Here is a 21586-nt window from a genome sequence, read left to right as displayed (position 1 = left end):
GTATGAACAGGATGGAAAGACCCTCTCCTGTTTCACAGCCTTACAGTCAAAGGCTTCGGGTACAGTCAAAGGCTTCGGGTACAGTCAAGTTACCACAGCTTAACTGTGCATTAGCTGACTGTAGTGTTTCTTGCTTGTGCGTCCTTAGTTTGCAGCAGGATGACCTGATTCAGCTTCACCTTCCTCCATCGCAGACTAAGTGAATCCATGTTACATCCCTTCAGGCTCAGAGTGCCCTGGGCAGACAGTATGAGGGGATGTGTTAAATTCTGGAACACAATTGCATGTCTGAGTACCTACAGACAGACAATAATACATACAGGATGTGAGTGTTACATTAGAGACATCGCCCATGTGGCAGAAAGCAAGCAGAAAGCCAGGGAAATGTCTGAAGCTGGCATGCTGGCTGCCACTTCTTTCATAAGCAGCAAAGGCATGACTTATGCTTCCTGGTTTACCAGAGCCTGAGCTCCACCAGTTCCAGGACTGGTTCCAGGCTGAAAAGCTGATGTGGTGACTTGCCTTTTCTGCCTGGCAAAGGGACAGTATTTCCTTGCTGATGATGAAGGAGACAAGGCCCCTGAAGAAAGGAAGGAAACACTGCATTCCCTGTTTTTAGGGACAGAAACATGACTCACTGGGATCCAGAAGAAATAGCATGGCATTCAAGTTAGGCAACAGTTCTGCTAACTGCAGCACCCACAAAACAGAAGAACTGAGCTGCACTTATCTTTTTACGATACCGCATGTGCCTTCCAATGGATAACCTTGCCATACCCACATGTTACAGATGGAAAAGACCTCTGATTTAAGGTTCCTGCTCCAACTCCAAATGCCACATGCCTTTGAACTTGCTCAGATCTTGAGCCAGTATGAATCAGCATAGCTCTACTGAAGCCTGACTCATCAACACTGGGTCCGTTACCTTCACAGAAGAAAGCTGACAGTCCGTAATGAAGCTGGGGCAGGAGAAGGCAAACTTTTTATGTTTCAAACAAATTTTAATAAATGATTTTAAAGCGGGTTGCTACATATCTTAGCTGGCATAAATCCTTCAAGTATTGCAGACCCTCAGTGATGCACTCCGAAGTGTTAACTGAAATGGTGTTATACAAAGAAATTCTGCAGTCTCGGGATAAACTATAAGGGTTCCTTAATGGTGCTTTTATGACACTGTACAGAGACAAAAGAGGAATGTCCAGAGATGTAATGGTGCTAGGGTTGATATAAATATAAAGTAAGAGAGAATGAGTCCAAGAGTAAAGGAATGCTTAAAGCAACTAAAGGAAAAAGTAGATTGGAAGTTAAAGTTGGAATCTGCTATGACATGCAAGGATATTTTCCCCATCATTGAAAACGCTGACAGGTTTTTAGTAGCCTAACACTTACAATACCTTCTTCAAAATTTGATTATTTTGATGGAAAAGAAACACAAGTCCACATTTTGAAAATAATGCTAAGTTTCCTGCAATGATTTCAAATACTCTTTCCCTTCCTCTGCCCAGAATCTTGTTTATTTTTACATTAAATAGCTTTAAGAGTTGAAAAATTTAATGCAGCTCTCACTGTATTTCATTTTCATACACTGCTCAAAGAAAGAACCAAACTAAACCCGACAAATTATGCCTGTGAAAACCTCACATATTTATCCGCTTGGATGTCAGTAAGAAACTGCTTGTACGTTACTTAAGGTGAAAAGAAACTTCTGAAGAATTAATGGACTCCTAGAGCATCAGGCCACCAGATCTTGAGTTGATCTCTACAGATAATGGTGACATTTTACTAAGTCAGCATTCATTAACTTTTGTTAGGTTAAGTTAAAACAGAGGCATCCAGTTTGAATATGTAGTCAGAGAATTCAGCACTTCCCTAGGTAAGAAATCAAGAAATATAGAAGAAATCTACTTTGTGCAGCTGCAACATCAATCTCACATAAGAGCTGAATATTATGTGATTTATACGACACACACATTTGACTTTTTATCATCAGAAGGAAGAGCTCATTTTCCAGCAACCTGCAATGGAAGACAGAGGTGTTAGCTTCTGGTTGTTCCTCTCTTCCCTTTGAGGAGGCTGCCCCCAAGGACCTAACCAAGAGAGGAATTGCAGTGGCCTCTCCATGACTTCGGACGGCCCACGGATGGAAAAACCTTCTTCTCAATTAACTTCAGCTCTCCAGTCTAAGATTGTCTATGTTCCAAGGACAGCTCAATCCAGGTAGACATGCATTGTGAATCACTGGTGATGAGCAACATTTTGGGAGGGAATGGAAGAGAGGTAAAGCAACAAATCCACACCATGGAAAACTCTCAACCTTTCTTGAAGCAGGTATGGAAAAGAGAGCAGGAGACAGCACCTAACTTTTACAAAGAGTTAATATGGACAAGGGGGAGATGCAAATTGCCCTAGGACTTGCCCAACAACATCAGACAGATGCCTGCTTATTTGAGAGCTGCTGTCAGCTGAGAATGAAGGAGGTGTAGAGGGCAGAAACTGCAGAGATGTTAGGAAGTGGAGAAAGGGGACTTTTGAGTCTCAAGGCTGGGCAGCGGCGGTAGCAAAGAGCTGGGGGTGCCACACCTCATGATTTTGTTGGCATCTACCATACCACCACATGTAGTCGCTTTCCCAGGCTGGAGAGTCCCAGTCTGTCCCATCAGCCCTCCTAAAGGGTGATAGAGGCACCATAAAGACTTCCAACACAGAGACAAGAAGTGCACTACCCCACACTGTAGCCAAGCTATGTGTACAGTGCCTTGGGTTCCCTTAGAAATCTTCAGAGTAGAAATATCTCCCTACTAAAACAGCAGCAGAATGTTTCTTGAATAGGGATGGAGGAGAGGAATGGAACCCCCTCCCAACCACACAAACGCACATAAAAACTTCTTCAATCACCAAAGCATTCTGTTGAAATTAGTGCAAGGAAACTCCACGTGTAGGTAACATCAGGATTCCTTTCTAGGCAGAGTTCGGGTTTCTTTAAGATAGTTTTTCTCTGGACATCACTGAACTTTCGAGAAATCTGCCAGAGCCATAAAGGGAAAATATAACTTACAATACCAGTGGAGTATCATTCTCTGCGCTGTCTTCCAGAAGCTAAATAGCTGTGATTTTATTAGAACTCTGCTGTTGCAAGACCACAGAGTAATATGCTGACATTTTGAGCTGCATTTAAACCCAATATGTATTTTTAAAACTACATTTATGTTCCATCATAAACTGACACTGGAGAGAACAAGTCACTATAGCCACCATGACTGCGCTTGAACTTAAAATGGAAAAGACTCAACTGAGTGGATTGTCAGGAAAAACCCTTTTTCTATGTCAGGGTCTATCTAGAGCTTTGCAGCAGTGCCAGTCTAGTTTCTGACCACCTCCCTTCTTAATTAGACTGCAAAGCAAGTTGTCAGTAGGGCTTCCGGAAGATTCAGCTTCTTACCATGCTCCATTTACAGGGACTAGCGAGTTCTCTAGTTACAGAGAGAGGATAGGCAACATGGACTGCAGTGGAGTCCAGCCCTTGTTAAAAAAGAAAGCTCCTGCTGGATTTCATAAGGATGGTCAGACTCCCTAATGGCTGTGTATAGCACTTCTCCTGTCCTGAGAATATTTTAGCTCAGTTTTTTATGATCTTCCCTGTCTACAGCTGCCAGGGCAATCTGGTAGCATAGGACACAGAAAAAAAGAATGAAAAAAAAAAGTTTGTTAGAAATGATACTGTGCAGAACTGAGATGACTGTGTATTTTTATTTATTTTAATTTTTTTTGGTACAGGAAAACAACAGAGACATTATTTTTCTTTGCTGCAAATTTTAGCATGCCCTCTACACTCTTCCTTATACATGGATTTCAAGGTGCATATTCTTAGAGATATTACTTATTCAACCTGTATTAAAAGCATGAAAACTAAGCCAGTAATCACACTAATTTTCCTAAGTTCTCTACGGGTACATATAAAAAAATTGGTTGGTGCCCAAAGCAGCCTGCAAAGTTACACCCACTCACTTTGGGGAACTACAAGGTTCAGCCCAGTATGAGTCCTCCCTCCCCTCGTGTGGTGCCAAGCAGGTACATGGTCTCCTAGGACAGAAACTGCCTTCTGGTTGTGTAACTGCAATGAGATCTTGACTGAAAAGCAGGGTACTGGCACAGGACAGCAATTCAAGTGAAGCATACTACATACATACTAGATGCTCAATCCCCTTTAACAATTGTATATACAACAATAAACAGCTAATAATCTTCTAAGACTTCCTATGCCTTATTGCTTAGTCATTCATCCCGAATGTTCCTGATACATTTATTAGGAACATTTGGGACATAACAGAACAACAAAAAAAAAGAACACCACCACGACCTTAGAAGAGGGCTGAAAACCAGATCCAAGTGCTAATTGTAAAGAATTCTGAGATGTTCCCAGGATTGCTGTTATTCCTATTAACATTTTTGACACTTATATTTCAGTAGCCCCAACAATTTCAGCCAGGGAACAGGATTACAATGGACAATGTGTGCATGCACTTATCAAAGTGCATTAACTCCTGAACATCAATCTAATCCTCTTGACAGTGTATTTACTGTTGCTAATTGTTTTCTTCCTTTACCTGCCAAATGAGACAAACAATCATACTGCATCTTATAGCATAAGCCTGGAAAGGGAAGAAACTTCACAAGGGACAAGAAGAGCTATACAGCAGATATATGACTTAACAGAAGAACAAATACGACACATGAATAAATGCAGTGCATTCCAAAAAAACTCCAATCTAATACTTCAAAAAAGAGCAATATCCCCTTCACGGCTCACTGGTACTCCCTGAGGAATTTTGGAAAACATTCTATTAAGACATGCTTTGGTTGATAATATCATAGGGTTGCTGGGATTTGATTTGACGTTTTCTTTTTTTCTTTTTTTTTTTTTTTTTTTGGTTTCTTGTTTTGATTTGTGAGAATGAACACTTGTCTCAAAAACAGGATCTTGGTTACTGAGGAATCTGTTTATTTCAGGCCCTTTTTCCTAACTTGGTATCAGTTGGAATCACTCACTGCTCTTGGTATTCTAGGGGCCTAATTTTAGGCCCCAGTTTTTCAGATGTTGGCCAGAGGCCGCACTCAGTGTCTCTACGTAGAAAAAGCATATTGGAAGATTTACTTTTATCTCTGGTGAGGATTCAAGGCTCTGGAAGGCATACAGATTTTTTTCCACTGAGTTCAATAGCTCTGGGTCCGGCCTCCTGCTTCTGACACTGGTTAGCTTCTGAAAACACAGTTCTGCTGATGGATCGACAAGACTGAGCATCTGCAAAGGACGCATGATGGACATTTAACTCTGAATTCACTTCAGGCACTTGTTAAGTAAAGGGCTGGCTCTGGCTAGCTGCAATAAGTGTAGTGTCCATGGCTGCAGAAGCTAGGACGAGACAAGTCCATCACACTCAGGAAGCAGCATCCTAGGACCTACACAACACAAAGAAAAGCCAACACAGCACAGAGAAAAAGACGAGAGACTGAACCCAATCCTCTTCTGAGGGACCTGGCACCAAGTCCATGTGAGTTCTGTGTCCTGACTGAGCTCCATACTTCAACCGGTACAAGCATACCAAGGAGTTTCTCAGGGAAGCTATGCATAAGGGAGTGTGCTTTTTGACAGGAACAAAACTTTCCCATAACAATCCTAGATATCAGTGGCAAGACTTACTCTCTGGAAAAAGATCCTGGGGCTGGTTTATTGTCCAAAAGGCAGCTCTGTAAAGAGCCATATCTCCCCAAGGCACTGATATGCTGCAAAGGGGACATCATCTCTACTGCTTCATCCTTCACAATCTGACAAGCTACACAACAGCTCAGCGCACGGCTATGATTACGCCTCTTATCAGAGCACCGCAACATTTCACGAGCTTAAAGATCTCATGGGGCAAGTTGTGGCTGTCAGGACTTTCCCCGTGCCCTCACCAGCGAGTGGTGCTAGTGCTGAGCTTGGCCTGTGTCTGCCACAGAAAAATTGAGATCTGTTGACTCTTATGGAAGCATAATTCCCTCCTCACTCAGGGGCATGCATATGCTTAAGATAGGATATAACTAAAGGAGGAAGAAAAGACATCTGGAGTGAAAACGTGTTTTAACTAATTTACCTACTGCCACTTTGATTTATTACTGCATCCAACATGTCTCTGAGATACCATCTGTCAGTTACTTATATGCCACCATCACCTTTCCCTCTGCCCCCAACCAAGGAGTATATGGACCACTGATAACTAACAAGAGCTGGGAAGGAAAATTCTGAAGGCCCCACTTATAACCAGAGGAGAAGGGGTGGTAGAGAGGATTATTTGCACAGAATTCAGCTTGGGTTTTCAAACCAGTATTTATGGGTTTGGAAAGAGCCAAGAACAAAAGCTTTAAAATAGTTATTAGGGGTTTTATGGAAACTGGATGAATGGATGGTTTCAATGGGAAGCCAAATAAATATAAAAAAAGATAATTTAGGACTGGCAAGGAACCTTAGGATCTTGAAATAATAAAGCTAGGAAAAAAATAAGAAAATAACACTTTTGAAAAGTGACAGCCTCTGGAGTTCAGAACAAACCAATCTGTCTTAACAGCAAAGATGCTATGCTTGAATCAAGGGATAACAATTGCTACTGTTACTGCCTTCTTATTAATTATTATTATTAACACAAACTATGCTGTCCTATGCATTGCACTCCAACCACAGCAATACGGTCAGATAAACCATCCACTAAGCACAAAGATGGCATTTCAGAGAAAAGCTGGAATCGTCCAAAAATAACATGAAGCTCTATCCACTGAGTGGCTTCTCCCACTTTGCTTTATCTAGTAAGCCATGCAGATGCATTTAAGTCCTTAGATGGTAACAAAGGTGCCTGTACTAACCACAGCAATATCCCTGCAGAGGTGACCCAGTATTATTTGGAGCTACGTTTGCGGAGCTTCTTTAGCTGGACACCTCTCAAAACCAACTTACAATTCGTGGGGGAAATGGAAAGCTCCTTGCTCCCCTCCCTTTTCTGAAAAAAATAAATAAATCAGGACACTTATTCAAAGTAGTGACTGTGGCTTCTTTGTACCTGAACACCTACAGTGTAATGGATGCCGTGGTCTTTTACAAACATAACTGCTGGGGACGAGCAGAGCGAGCCAGACACACAGACAGAAGCTGATAATCCTCGTGATATAAACTGGTTTTATGCTAGCAAAATAACACCCCTAGTGGAGTTTCAAAAGTCCCTTACAAAAATAGCATCATAGGTGTAAGTTTTACTACGCAATTTAAGTACTTTATTATTTAACAGCTGGAAGGTGAGACTAATCCTCAATCTGTTGCGCACTGTGATAAATAAGGGAAACTGAGGCAGAGAGCAGTAAAGAAATCAGCCAAACAGTGGGAAAAGCAGGAATCAACCCAGGACTTCTGACTCATGTGCTTATCCTCATTTGGCTAATGCTCCTTTCCTGTGAGCCAAATCCCGGTTCTGGTCTCATTGAAGCCAATGTAAAACTTCCATATATGTGAACGGAGTGAAGATTTGAGACTTCAGTCTGTCATCTGCACTTTATAGGTTCGTGCCTTTACAGATGGGGCAGATATTTCATTCTGTTCTGTGGCTCAGCCAGCTGGACAGTGCAATGTTTATTTTTCTCATTGTACCCTAAATATACAGTAATTAAAAAAATAAAAATATTTCTCCCATATGGAAGATTTTAGTATTTTTAATAACAAAATTGCTCTTCTTCATTTATGGCACTTCCACAGAGAGATCAGTTGCTTGTAAACATTAACAGCAGCAATGGCTGTGCTTGTTCTCATCGGGGTCTGCTACAGCAGCCTGGCAGCTCCGTGAGGACACAAGAGAATGGCTCCTGCCCACCTGTACCCCCCCAATAAACACTGCTGTGCTCAACTCTCTCTTCTGTCATCTGGCTGGCAGACAGCTGCCAGACACCATCAGCACACAGCAGCTAAGCAGGGCTCAGGTAAGAGTCTGCCACAGGAGGCAGATTAAGGGCCTGGTCACCTCACCCTCACCTGATGCTGAAGCAAATGGAAATTCTTCAAGTGAGAGATGAAACTCTAATCTGGGCCGTCAGGTAGGGTGCTGACTGATAACCACGCTGTATGCCAGGGCATGCATCTTCACCGTCTGTTCCAGGACCTGCTCCGAGGTCGATCCAGATGCCAAGTGCCAGTGCTGTGTGACACCTAAGGCAATGGTTTGTGCCCAGGGTGAGCTGTACCTCACTGGAGCAGGGCAGCATGGCCTCTCTGCAGGAAAGATTACAGCTATTCACTCTCCTTCCTGTCCCTTCATGTCTGAGCGCTGCTTGCAGAGAACAAGACTGCAGCTTTGGCCATCTCCCCTTCAGGGAGCAAAGAAACGGGGAACTCAGATTTCCAGTTATGATCCCTGAGACCTACCCTCACTTAGGCTTTTATCAGCTATTACATGCTCTATGACATTTTTAAACCATCAGCAGGTGACTAACATTGCTCTTGTTGAAGAGAAAGGAGCAAGATAGTACAACCAAAAGATGACAGAACTGAAGATTTAGTCCCATCCCTACATCACCTGCAATGCAGGAAAGAAGGAACTATTTATTTAATAAGACATGCCTCCTCTCCACTCCTCTCACTCTGTCAGTGCAGAAACTTTGATAGTTCAGCCAGCGGTTAGCTGCAAAAATACTCATCTCTATTTTATTCCAGCATATACATCAGTGAGCACCACCACTTAGCCAAGGAACATGGAGAATATTGAATTTAGTGTGAGCAAACCCTGTCAAGAGTGAAGAACACTGTCCATTGTAATAACCCTGCTTTGAGATGCTCATTTCTGAAACTTTCCGTCTGGGGTAGAAACTTTCTCTACCTTATTCCTCCTAAAAAATGATTTGTCTCTTGTCTTTTGATAAGACTGTGAAAATTCTCCTTAGTCAGTTCCAAACTGTGGGAGGATGAGTTAGGCACGACGCATCAGCTACTGATAAGGAAGCAATTGTTAAAAATTAGGGAGAAAACTATCATAAAGTGACACATTTTAAGAAAACTTACTGTCTTAACTGGTACTTTTTAAGTAGCTGGTTATAAACAATCAGACACACTTGAATTAAAGTCAGCATCTACATCAGTTGAGTTAGTTCAAAAGAATTAGTTATATCTGCTCTACTTTCAAATACCTTGCCAAAGAAACCAAAGAGAGCTGCTGATATGCAGAAGAGGGCTGGCAAGCTTCTGCCAGAGAAGACCAGGTTTCAAATACACTGTTTGAAATCAACACCAGAGAAGTCTGCAGCCACCAAAAGAGACACATTCTCTCTCCAACTCCGGAGAGAGGGGAACTATGCTTTTTTTCCCCCCTGCATCATCATTTTAATTTCTGCATACTTAATTTGCATAATCCTGATCTCTAATCAGATAGGATTATAATGAGCAGCCTTCAACTCAACCACTTTAGAGTCACCCTTCTTGAAATAGATACAGTGATCACGACAGCATAGAGAGCCAACAGCTCTCATTTTACTGTGTTGGGCAGTCCTGCACCTCGCAGACAGAAAGCATCTGCTGCTTGCTCAGACAGTCCATTCTAGGCATCTTTTGGAAACCCAGAAGCAAGGGCAAATTCAACCAATATGGAAAGGAAGGCAAGGCAGGGGCAAGACTGATTTGTCTATAATGCCAATGACATTGAAAGGGAACCAGATCTCTACTGCAGCCAACTCAGTCGCTGATGCATCAGACGAACAATCCTGTTATACGTGCTCTCTCCTGTTTTCATAGGTGAGGGTACAATAAGCATATGTGCCTAAGTTTAGTCCAAAAATTAAGATACGTACAGATACAGCTTTCCCCATCTGCGTTCTGCTCCCATATACAAAACACTGGAGGCAAACACAAGCAACATCACTGGGTCAAGCCACCCACATCATGACACGAAGCTGAATATAGTCCAGAACTTTGCAGGTCAGTGGGGTGGAGCTGGCACAAAACAAGAAGAGGGACTTGCCAATTTAAAGCTTCTTCCACAGAAAGCACCATTTCATCCCACCAATTCCAAGATTTTTAGAGCAACACATGGGTGAGAATACCCTCCCTCTGTCCCCAGAGCAGTTGATTTCAGTCATTGAACAGTTCAGACTTGAGCAAAACATATGTGCAAATACACTCATACAACACTAACCTCCAAATACTCCCAAACCCAAATGACATCAAGATTTTCTTTAATTGTATTTTTAAACCCTTGATTTTCTTGTGGTGGGGGCCTCAGAACCATTGGAGACCTTGGGGGGTGGAGGGGTGCCAAAGACAATTGTGGCCTGGGAATATTTGCCAGCTGGACTATGAGATCTATTTTTGGTTCTCAATTCTCTTTTTTTTTTCCTCCTCGCCCTGTTCTCCTTGCAGATCCTGTGTTCTGGCTCACTGGGATCTGCAAATGCCCAGTCTCACAAACTGCAGACCTGGACTGTGTTGGTGTGTCATTCCCTGAAACTGAGAGGGCTAATGCAATGGGGAGTAGCAATTTGATCTATCAGGAAACCTGCCTTTTCACAAACTGCACTCACTAGCCAGGATTCCTATTGAACTTTGAAGGCCCAGTTTTGCTCCTATTTACACCCACTCAGCTTTAACAGCTACCGCAGACTTATACTAGGGATACAGAGTTTGGAATCTGGGATTCATTTCCTATTATAAAGAAAGAGAAAAAAGCACACTTTGAATCCAGCTATCTTGCAGACTGAAATTTTGTTCTACATTTTTCCTTTCAATGCCACAGTCTCCTCTGCTCTTTCTGCCTACTTCCAACTTTCAGATGAACTGCTGAGATGCTGAAATTCAAACTACACGAATACATACCATATAAAACAATCACAAAGACTGCTGGTTCAATATCTTCCTACCTACCCTTCCTACATCAAAGCAAGAACCTTTGGTTGCCTGACACAGCAAATAAGATCTTGCAAGCATGACTGGAATTCTGCTCAGAAGTGGTAAGTGCCACAAGAGCCAGTCGCCGAGGCTGCTGCCCACCACGAAGACGTATGAGAGTGTCCTGAACTCAATCCTCAGCTGAAGTGCAGCACAGAGCACTGAGATGCCTCGTCACAAACAGCTGAAAACACAGTGTGACACAAAAGGCACTGACCTGCTTCACCTGGCAGAGGCAACAATATCTACCAGCTGCATACAGAAAGGGGAGTGAGGAGAGGCTTTTGGATCACATACGCCTTCATTGTGGAGAAGGGCAGAGAAAATACTCTTGTGTAATATTTATAAGGCACTGTCAGAAACAGAGGTCTGAAAGAAACGTCAAGAGCAGGAGGAGTACACTAAGGATACTGATAGGCAGTAATCACACAATGGTGTGGGAGAAACTGAGGCTGAAGGAGAGGAGCTCCTAAAAGGAAAAATACAGAATCTCATTAATACGAACCACTTCACAAGGGACTGAAGGGAAACACAGCCCTTACCACCCTCAGAACAAGACACTACATATTATACATGCACAGTCTGGGAAAAAAAAAAATCCACATCTCTAGCAGAAGACTACCTGTGGCCACTTTGTAATCAATTACCTGCAATGTCCTTTCCTAATTCTTTCATCTTTTCCTCATGAGTCAGCTCCTGCACTACCTGAGGCAAAACAGATCCACAGCTCAGATAGAAGAGAGCTTGTCCTATACACCAGTTTTATCTTTAGTAACCAGAGCCAGCTAGATAGCTAAAAATCAGATAGGTTTTCACAATCCTGTTAGAAAGCAGACAGGTAAAGACTTAGGGGAAGACAAATCTAGACGATCACTGCAAAGAACACTATTTGCATCTTTCCCCCCTCCACGCCCCAGAAGGCCAACCCTGCCCCTTTGTCCCCACTGCATTTTCAGAGCTTGAGCTATTAACTGGACACAATATGCAAAACACCACTTGGAACCCATGGTCTTCTCTGGAGAGTTTGTCTTATTCCTCATCCTAATGAGACGTCCCTCTGTAAGCCTTACTGACAGTGCCCATTTTACCACATTTCAGTCACTCCTTCCAGAGTATCATCTGGATGTGCCACAAACATCAAACGAGGAACAGCTTGCACGAACAAAAGCAGAAGCACGCTACATGTGCTTGTCCAAATTATTTGGCAAGCAAAAACTATACTAGGAAAAAACAGATAAATGAGGAAAAAATAGAGAAGTTATTTCCTTACAAACATTATTCTTAATAAATAACTTGACTCACTGTCCTAAGAATAATTTGTCTGGGACGTGGTACTTAAACTGTTTGGAACTTTCTTTTGAACTGCTCTTCACGCACAGCTTTTGTCAGAATTTAATTTGTTTTATTGGATCAGAGGACCAGAACTACACTCTAGCACTCTATAATTCTTTCTGTATACAGTTTGAGTTGCAGAACTTTTTAGCTTATCCATCTGAGTCACACATCTGTGGGTAACAACCATACAGGATTAAACACCCTAAGCAAGAATCGGGGGCTTTGCAGTCTGTGCCTGTTCAGAGTAAGGCACCTAATGGCAAGGTTAGGCTTAAGCACACGAGTAGGATTTGGAAATGCAGGCTCAATCAGCAGCCAGTACACCCTACGTGCTGCCACTGCTTAGAAAGAAGACTTCCCCACCATCTTCTGTGTGTCCTTCTTTTCCTCCCCTGAGGCCTGATGTCAGAGGAAGGGAGTTTAGAGCTTCTCTCTCTACCAGTGGGTCATTTTCACTCTCTTACATTAATGGGAATTGCAGGTGCACTTCAGACAGAACATTAACTTCTTCAAACAGTAGAGAAAAGGCTACATGCACCTGGGGAGGAAGAATATACATCCGTTTGTGCAATCTCAGCTTTCAAGGGGAAATGTGCAGTGGAAAAAGAAGGAATGATAGGGGAAATTAAATTAAAGTGCAGGAAGAAGAATATTAGTAACAGAAGGAAACTTCTACCTGTGATGCTGGCCAAAAGGCTTTCAAGATGCTCAGTGAGAATACACGGGTGTGCAGGAAGCCTGTCAGACTATCCAAATACGATGCTGACTCGGAGAGTTCTGGAGAAATTGCTCTATTTCTACAGTCTCAGAGAACCTCGCTGCTCAGTCCAACTCTGACATCAGTGGCTCTCTTGTCCCTTGTTTCTCTGGGTCAGGAGGAGCTCACCAGAGCTGGGCAGGACAGCCCTTCAGGCAGGCATTCCTCCAGTATCTCTTGGCTCTCCTGCCAAACCGCCTGGTGCATGTTCAAAGGCACTGTGAGTGAAGCAGGGCAGCATTCTGAACGATGTGGCTTCTTGATGCTAAACCCACTGGCAGGAGAGTATTTGGGTATGATTTTCCTAGGTATTGTGTACCAAAGAATGTAGGAGGTTGTGTCCACTTGCAGTCCAAGCGGTTTGCTCGGGCCTGCAAAACTGTCCTCCACAAGCCCCAACAGACATCCACCAGCCTCTCAGAGGACACCACAGGGATCTCAAACATGCTTATACTCCTCCTACCCCTGTAATGATGTTCTTCTATGCCTTCTCAGAATCTTACCTTTACCCAGGCTCTGGACCAACACCTGTTTCTCAAGCTTCTCATCACAGGGTCAGTCCTGTCACTCAGCCTCCCCTGCTCTTTGCCCAGCTGGTCTCTCAAAAACATTGATTAAATCACGTGGAAGGAGCTAATGACATTTGTCCCGGCTGTCTTTCAAACCAGCGAGGACCAGTTCTCCCTTTGCTCCTGGTTTCATTTTGAGATGTCTTCATACATTATTCTTTCCTGTCCCACTGACTCCTCATCCCAAACAGTCTCAGCCTGCACTCAAATCACTTCCAGAGCCTTTCTGCTCTGCACTGCGGTTTCGTTTCCAGGTATCTTGCCAGTACCTTGTGCAGTGTCATTAAAACATCCCTATCTCCACAGGTCAGCTGCCTAATACACCTGGACTGTATTTGTACTGGCAGAGTACAGCCACCCTATGAGCATCAACGCTGCACGCTGATGTTTCAGTTCATTTTAAAAACGGAAAATTGCTTAAATAAACAAATAAATAAAAACCCACAGCCACATGTAAATGATAGAACAGAACTTCCTTTCCCACTCCTCCCTTTAAGTTCCCTGAGGTGACAAGGTTTCTGATATGAACAGCAGCCCTTTGAGTAAAACTTGGCAGGTTTCATGCCACTCATTTCTCTTAGGCCAGCACAGGGCTGCGTGACTTTAACAGCTTCCAGCCATACCACTGACAGGAGGAAAATAATTTCTTCTGTTAGCAACGACCTTCCAGCTAGTATGCTTGTAAAGCATACTAAGTGCTAACAGCCTTTCTTTACATCATTGATTTTTCCAAATCATTGTCAGGATTTCTGGTATAGGTTCATTAGTCTCACAACAAAGAGATGATGAACATATCCACTAAGAATAAACCACGAGGAACTGCAAAGAATTCAAGGACATGAGAGCTGTGTGATTGAAACGATAGACCAACTCGGTGCACAGGTTGTGCTGCACAGCCTCACCCTCCTCTCTGTAACATTATGAACTGGGACGCAGTCAGGCTACCTCTGATCTGACAGAATTGAGCAGCCCCCAGTCTAATCACAGACAGTGCTCATCTTTGGGATCTGTGCACAGACTCTCTTACTGAAGATCTCATGGTTTTGTCATTTAGCTCTGCACATTTAATTTCACCACATTCTGTTTACTTCCACTCAAACGAGTTACTTTTATTCTCCGCATTTATCTCTGCTGATCAGCACTATCTTTAGCAACACTCATTCATGTAAGAGAGAAAAATGCTCTGGTGTGTTGAGGGCACGTCCTCACGTGGTTACACAGTCCCACAGTAGGTGCCCCTGAATCTGGAATAACACGATGTTCTATTCCACTTGGGTAAGTTAATGCTGCTGAAAGACACAGAAAACAAGGCTCCTGCAGGACTAGGCTGATGTGGCAGAGCTACAGGCTCCATACGATACTATGCTGTGCAACACAAATACAACCATTTGTTCAGACCTAGCTCAGGTATCTCTAACTTGGCAGTACTCCACATAGTACACGCTATCCCATACAGATGCTTGGTAGTGTCCTCCAGTACTCTGGGTAATCACCACAAAACAGACATAAAGGCGACTGAAAACATGCCAGCCTTTGCATTATCTACTGTCACTATTTGACCATTTTTGTAAAGTCCACATCATTCACCTCAAGTGGCTATACTAGCAGAAGAGAAATGTCTCTTGATATTTGGTTATAACACAAAATGGTAAAAACAAATGTTCAAGGAAATTGTGTCTTGCATTCTCAAGTAAAGAGAGGAAAGTTTGGCCAGAGTTTATTGTCAATGAAAAACAATAAAATTGTACCTTAATAACAATTGTTCATGCCACTCTACCGCAACATCTTTAAGATCTAGATTGTTTAATACTTGGAATTCGTATGGCACCAACCACATCTAGACATGTTTTATTTCTTGCATATTTCATGTTTCACTCCCACATATCTACGTCCTACTGGACTGTGAAGTTTCAAAAGTGTTATTTATCCATTTCTCTTACATGATAGTAGCAAACACAAATCACAGCAAACTGCAAGGTTTATCTCAAAATCCACAAGAGACAGGAGCACATCTAGATTAAGAGGTCTCAAGTTCAGGGGACTCGGTAGTAGCTAGACCATCTGTGCTATTCTCTTCTCATGATCATGTTTAATGCTTTGCTGAAACCACACCTGCATGCCAAACTGGACAGATTCACATCCTCATGACCGGAGAGAAGCACAGTTTTAACACTCTCGTGCAATCTTTTCTGGCTTGGTTTTGCTATTTGTAGTATCACTAGGGAAACCAAACTTGAGACTGGTGATCTTTATTCAACATGTGCCTTCCCCAGACGTGATCTCAGCAAACTTATGTATCACTTAACTCCAGGCTATTCTTTCCTATACAAACACCCATGAAACCAGGTTGAACTGGAAGGTAAGTGACTACTGCTATGATTCTGAGCAGTTTTTTATGTCTAGTACATAAAGAGCTACAGTGACCTCTAATGGCAGGCTGCCAAGCTTTTGGAACTACATTACCTGTGATGGTAAATAGTATGTGTTGGATATTTACTCTAAAGATAACGGATCACACCTAACTCTCGCTGGAAAGTCTCACAGCACTTTACAGCTGTGGGATGTAATTACCCATGGGAAACACAAGGCAGAGGGATATGATGTGACTCACCCACAATCAAGCACCTGGTCTGGAACAGCCACCAAGCACACATGTCAGGGATTCCGAGTTCCAATCCAATGCTTTCTCCATGTGAAACTGTCAACAAAACATACTGGGTAAGATAAAATTCAGCACAGATTCTATCTTAAATCCATGCTCTACCCTTCGGTTTACCCATTTTACCCTTTTGTGGCAGCTAGTGTTCTCTTTTCAAAGCATTCATCCGCATGTTTTAATAAAAGGATCACTGTGTGCCAGTGCTTGATACTGTTTTGTGTCTGTAGAAGGACAGAGTTTTAGTTACAGGAAATCAGAAAACAAACAAAAGAACACTTTACAGCCAGTACAGCTGCCACTACAGCTGGCTTGCAGCACATCATGTAGCAGAGGCAAACATATGCTTAAGGTAGACTTCACATAGACAGAAAGACCCAAGGAACCAGTAAGCTAGCATGCACCACTGGATTTAGGTGAACCAAATCCGTGAATGCTCTCACCTCTCAGCAAACACACAGTGGTAGGACTTAGCTTAGTGTGCAGTAGAGGAAGTTTTACTAAGGCAGCATGACCCTACATGAAGAGAGGGCTGAGCACCTGCATTGAGACAATTACCAAGACTCAGACAACATGCAGTAATTATTTGCTGAGCCACAGCAATATGAGCGTATATTTGAATCCAAGCTATTTTCCCATGGCCACAAAAGAAGCCCAGAGCAAACCACAGTGCAGGACCTAACAGTTTCCCAGAACCTCAAACACTGTGCCAGTGTTTCCCTGCTTCACTTGATAATGAAAAATAACATACAGGTGTATCCCTTTATCAGAAGATCACTATTTCTATAATTGCTTCAACATGGTAGGTTTTTTTTTGTTTTTGTTTAAGTATTATTCATTTAAATAGCTAATGAAAGCATCAGATCAGTAATAATACAGATTTATAGCAGACTTGCAATAACAAAGCTTATAAAGGATTCTTTCTAGACATGAACATCTTGACAAAAATAAATTTTCAGCTGTGCTTAGCTAATTCCACAGTTATTCACTGTCAAGTTTCTTGGACTTCAGAAGCAAACACACTGTGGGCCACAGCCTACAGGACTGGATGGGACCACAGAGCTCAGGTTCCAGGTAGGCTGTAACTGGGGAGATCCTACACAAAGCAACACCTCTCTGGTTGACACTCACTCTCTCAGGTATTCTGCCCAAGAAATCCAAGTACAAATTACAGGGAACGCAGGCTGGAAAACAAATAATCTCTAGGTGTTAAAGAAAATTAATAATTTAGGGAAATTATTAGGGAAAAAATTAGAGACAAAAATAGGGAAAAAATTAGGGAAAATTATTGCTTTCTGTTTCTCTTGCTGCTGAGGACAACTTCACTGGATTTCTCTTGGTCAACAAGTCTGGCTGACACTTGTATCTCGTGGCATGTACCTGCAGCCAGGTGTATTGAATTTTTATCCTGCCATGGCTATCAACAGGCATATGAACATTTTCACAACAGTGATGTTGACTAAATGCCCTCGGTTACCTCTGGTTTACTTGTGAATTGTCAGCTCTCTGACACTTTCAGGCAGTATTAAATACCTCGAAGAACTGGGCCAATAATCAGGGCAGAGATCTGGCACGTGATAAATATTAAGTGCGGTATCTCCTTGTTACCACAGCAACTTGAAAAATACAGTGGAAACAGTACATATCCCTGCAGAATTCCTGAAGATGAACAGACGTACTCTTTGAAATATTGAAACAAATATTATAATGATGTTCTTGAATTGCAGAATAAATTCTACTCCACACAGTCATGAATGTCAGAAAGCCAGATGTTGTTCATTGATACTGAAACTTCCTATAATCTCCTAAAATCTGTTGGATAACATACAGGGAACTGATTGTACCAAAGCTTAAAGGAAAAAGAACAGCACTGACAGTTAAACAACTAAACAACCTTCAGGGAAATACTGATTGTATTGCAACTTATTCTTAGTCAAATTTATGAGCTTTTTAAAATATGTATATTTATTTACTCCTGTGGATTGTGTGGTACAGACCTTATCCTACCACCTTAGTGGGCTCAATTCAATCTCTGATAACTATCATGGGAAATGAAGGATTGAGTCTCTTAATGAAGTACACTTTTTCTTTTTTTTTTTTTTCCCTTTGGTCTTGCAGTACCAGTCCCTAATCCCTGGAATTTAGCAACAATCAGAAAAGACTTAAACGTAAAATAAAATAAGCATAATTCTTAAAGGAAAAACCCCTTAAAACTAGACATGCATTTTATTAATAGTGATTAGTATTTATTAATAGCATCAGACTAGATTTTCCTGCATTACAGAGGTACTACAAGAAAATATCTGAAGACTGTAAACAAGAACAGGTTAAGTTTATACAGCTCCATGTTATTAGGTATGAAACAAAAAGATCCTATTTTCTTGAGGAATTACAGTATTATTCACCTTCCAAACATGTTATTCCACGCTTAGTCAAATTACTACAGTTTGCATCAAGACAGGCACAGCTTTGTAATGCGATACCAAAATAGAGAGGTAGTTGAGTGTCTTGAGATAGATGATCTGATACAGGAAATCTGAAATTAATATGCAGCTCCACCACCATGACTGAAAAGCAGAAAGTATAAACTAACTCTTGGAGATAGAAAAATATAAATGTAATCATAGTCAAAAATACACTAAAATAAAAGTGCCTATAGTCAGAAGCAAAGTGACCACAGAAGGTACAAGACCTCCTGGGCGGGCCTTGCTGAATTACAGCTTTCTCATATCGAATACTCCCAGTTATGAGGCTAGCCTTAATTATTTTCTGGATCAATCAGATACTATAGCAATAATTAATACAGTCTACTGAGAATTCTCCAGAGACTGGAGATCTGATTTATTTATTTATTCATTTATTTATTTATTGACACAGTTGGGGTGGAAGCACACTCAATTAGAAGCAGAATTGAGCTGAACCCTTATCCGAAACTTGAATCAAAGTTTTGGGAGCTCACAGACTGTTCATTAATATTTTCTTTCCCAATGGTTAAATTGCTGTTTGCATTTCACTGACTTCAGTTATTGTTCTTAAAGGTAGACACTACCCAAAATTCAGGATATAAATAATATCGAACTCTGAAGCAGTTCATAGTAGTGCAGAGTTCTTAAATCTGTGGCCGTCCCCAGTGATTAAAAGGAGAAGTCTCAAATAAACATAAAAAGCTAATGATGGTAATTACTTGTGACTGGTTCTGTTTACAAGAAGAAACCCCAGTATTTCAAGTCAATCCATTTATGAAGTGTTTTATGGTAATGGTTAGTGAACCTAACTGAGGGCATGGCATCATCGTGCTCATCGCTATTTGTCCTAGTTTCACAGAATCCAATGGGTGATCAACCCCATCCAGACAAACATCTCCAGTGCTGCAGTTCCCAGGCCTCCCCTGGTAAATCCATACCTGAACTTTGCTGCCTTTCAATAAGAAATCTTTTCTGGAACAGCAGTTAGACACAAGACAGCTACGTGCAAATGCTCTTTGCTGTTTCACATTAGCATGTGCTGCTTTGACTCAGGTTTCCCTGGTGATCCACTCCACCATTTCCAGAGGCTAACAAAAGACAGTGAAGACCCCTGCTTTTTTGGAACTGGACCACTGAGGGATCAAGTGAGATGGCTAAAAGTACACACAGTCTGCACCAGAGCCAGAAAAAGAGTCACTGAAACTAAGTGTTGTCAGGTGCATATTGAAAAACTGCAGTTGTGTTTCCCACTGGAGAGCTTCTGATCATAAAACGGTGATCTGAGAGGAACATAAATACCACAGGCTGTTAACAAGGTCTGCTCCCATCATAAAGATATGTTTATCTAATCACCATTGCTCTCAGACCTGGATTTTTTCACTGTAAGTTACTAACATGTCACAACAATTACCTGAATTGATGCCAAAGAAAATGTTGCTTGTGATTGCTTTGAATAGCTCTGCCTCAGCCTTTTGTTGTTGTTGTTTAAAATATCCTTTACCTGTTAGCTTTTGCCTTAGACTTAGCAGCTCAGTAAGAAAGTACACCAAGAAAGCAAAACAGTTTCTTCTAAGAGATGAAATGAAAGTCTTAATTTAAATTAACAACTCAGTCTCAAGCGCCCAGGAGACAAAGCAGCAGTTCAGCTCTGCGCTGACCAGACACACTGACATATTTTACCTTCCATTGTAAGATCATACAGTATAATGCAGGTTATGGTCTGTCTGGAAAAGAAGCAAGAAAGGTTTCCAGTGCTTCTGCTGTCTTGAAACAAGTGAACGCAGATGCAATCTGCACCAAGCAGTGGGCAGGTAGAGTTAATAGGAAAAAACATCGCTCTATATAGAGATGGGCCTGAGTATATTCTTCCCTCAGAAAAGGCCAAGAGCTACCTTCAAACATTTCAGGAATAGTTAACGGTTTGTTTCCATTTGCTTTTTTTTTTTTCCTGGCTTATCTTTTTTTAAAGACTAAACTTGTGAGGCAAGGACTAAATTAAGTCTGAGGAATTCAGGAATTTATCAGGGAAAAAGTATGAATAAGATAGCCCCACACAGCAGCCCATTTATATTCTAGACAAAATGATACTATAACCTAAGCAATCACTACCCAGTATTAATAAAATACATCACAGAGATGTGGTACTGATCACCTCACCAGGTGCTAAGACAACAGAAAAAGAGTGCTATAATGATTCAACCGAAAAGAACCCCCAACACAAGGGAAGCTGAAAATGTGCAGTTAGGAGAAAATGCATCCAAACATCTTTGGTCCCACATTAGATTAAGCTGAATTCAAGAGTTGTCATTTTCCCTTTTACTGGTGCTGTCACTGAAAAGGCTTACAGGGCGTAGGGGAACTTGACGAGTCAGATTTGGGAACCCAAATTGAGTTGAGGCAAATAGACCACAGAAATGGCAAAGTGTCAGTGAGGCTTAAAGCAAAAAGAGTTTATTTTAGTAACACAGGTTAGGAACATTAATAAAGATATATATCTCCAAACGAATACATATAATGATTTTTCATGTTGACAGCATCTGTTTAAAGAAGACTTCTATGGCTGTTAGCCAAAGGTTTGGAGAAGTGTTATTTGGCCCTGTAAGTCACTATTATGGAGACAAACCACATTCTTTTGGGTTACTTGGTGTACATGACAGCACAGATGCGATTTTTGCAAGGCTGGCTCTGGCTTTCTAATTAACTCTACACTCCCCAAGGCAAAGCTGATATTTGCCAGTGCCAGTCCTTCATTTTGGTCAAATTCCTCCCAGAGCTGATGGTGGCAAGCGGCAAATTCTCATCTTGCTGCTTTCCTCTTAAAGCATTTCTTTCCTCTGCCTTTCACCTAGGAGTAAAGGG

At 41.8% G+C, this 21586-nt stretch overlaps 1 long non-coding RNA gene across 3 annotated transcripts in view; it reads right to left on the bottom strand.

The window, feature by feature from the left end:
* Window positions 1-3737: 3737 nt before the first annotated feature.
* The window catches only part of LOC308199461, a 54708-nt gene continuing 36859 nt past the window's right edge, over window positions 3738-21586 (bottom strand). For 2 of the 3 annotated variants that reach the window (XR_013954667.1, XR_013954668.1), the window contains 2 exons: window positions 16218-16304; window positions 3738-5457 (listed from right to left, as the gene is read on the bottom strand). This is a non-coding gene — a long non-coding RNA (uncharacterized lncRNA). Of the gene's footprint in view, window positions 5458-16217; window positions 16305-16705; window positions 16803-21586 lie in introns of all 3 variants that reach the window. The other variant, XR_013954666.1, reaches the window with a different exon arrangement.

This window comes from Anser brachyrhynchus (genome assembly GCF_964034855.1).
Source record: "Anser brachyrhynchus genome assembly, chromosome: 9".
Lineage (NCBI taxonomy): Eukaryota > Metazoa > Chordata > Aves > Anseriformes > Anatidae > Anser > Anser brachyrhynchus.
Note: the sequence above shows the minus strand (reverse complement) of the source record. Positions and strands in the feature narration are given on the sequence as shown.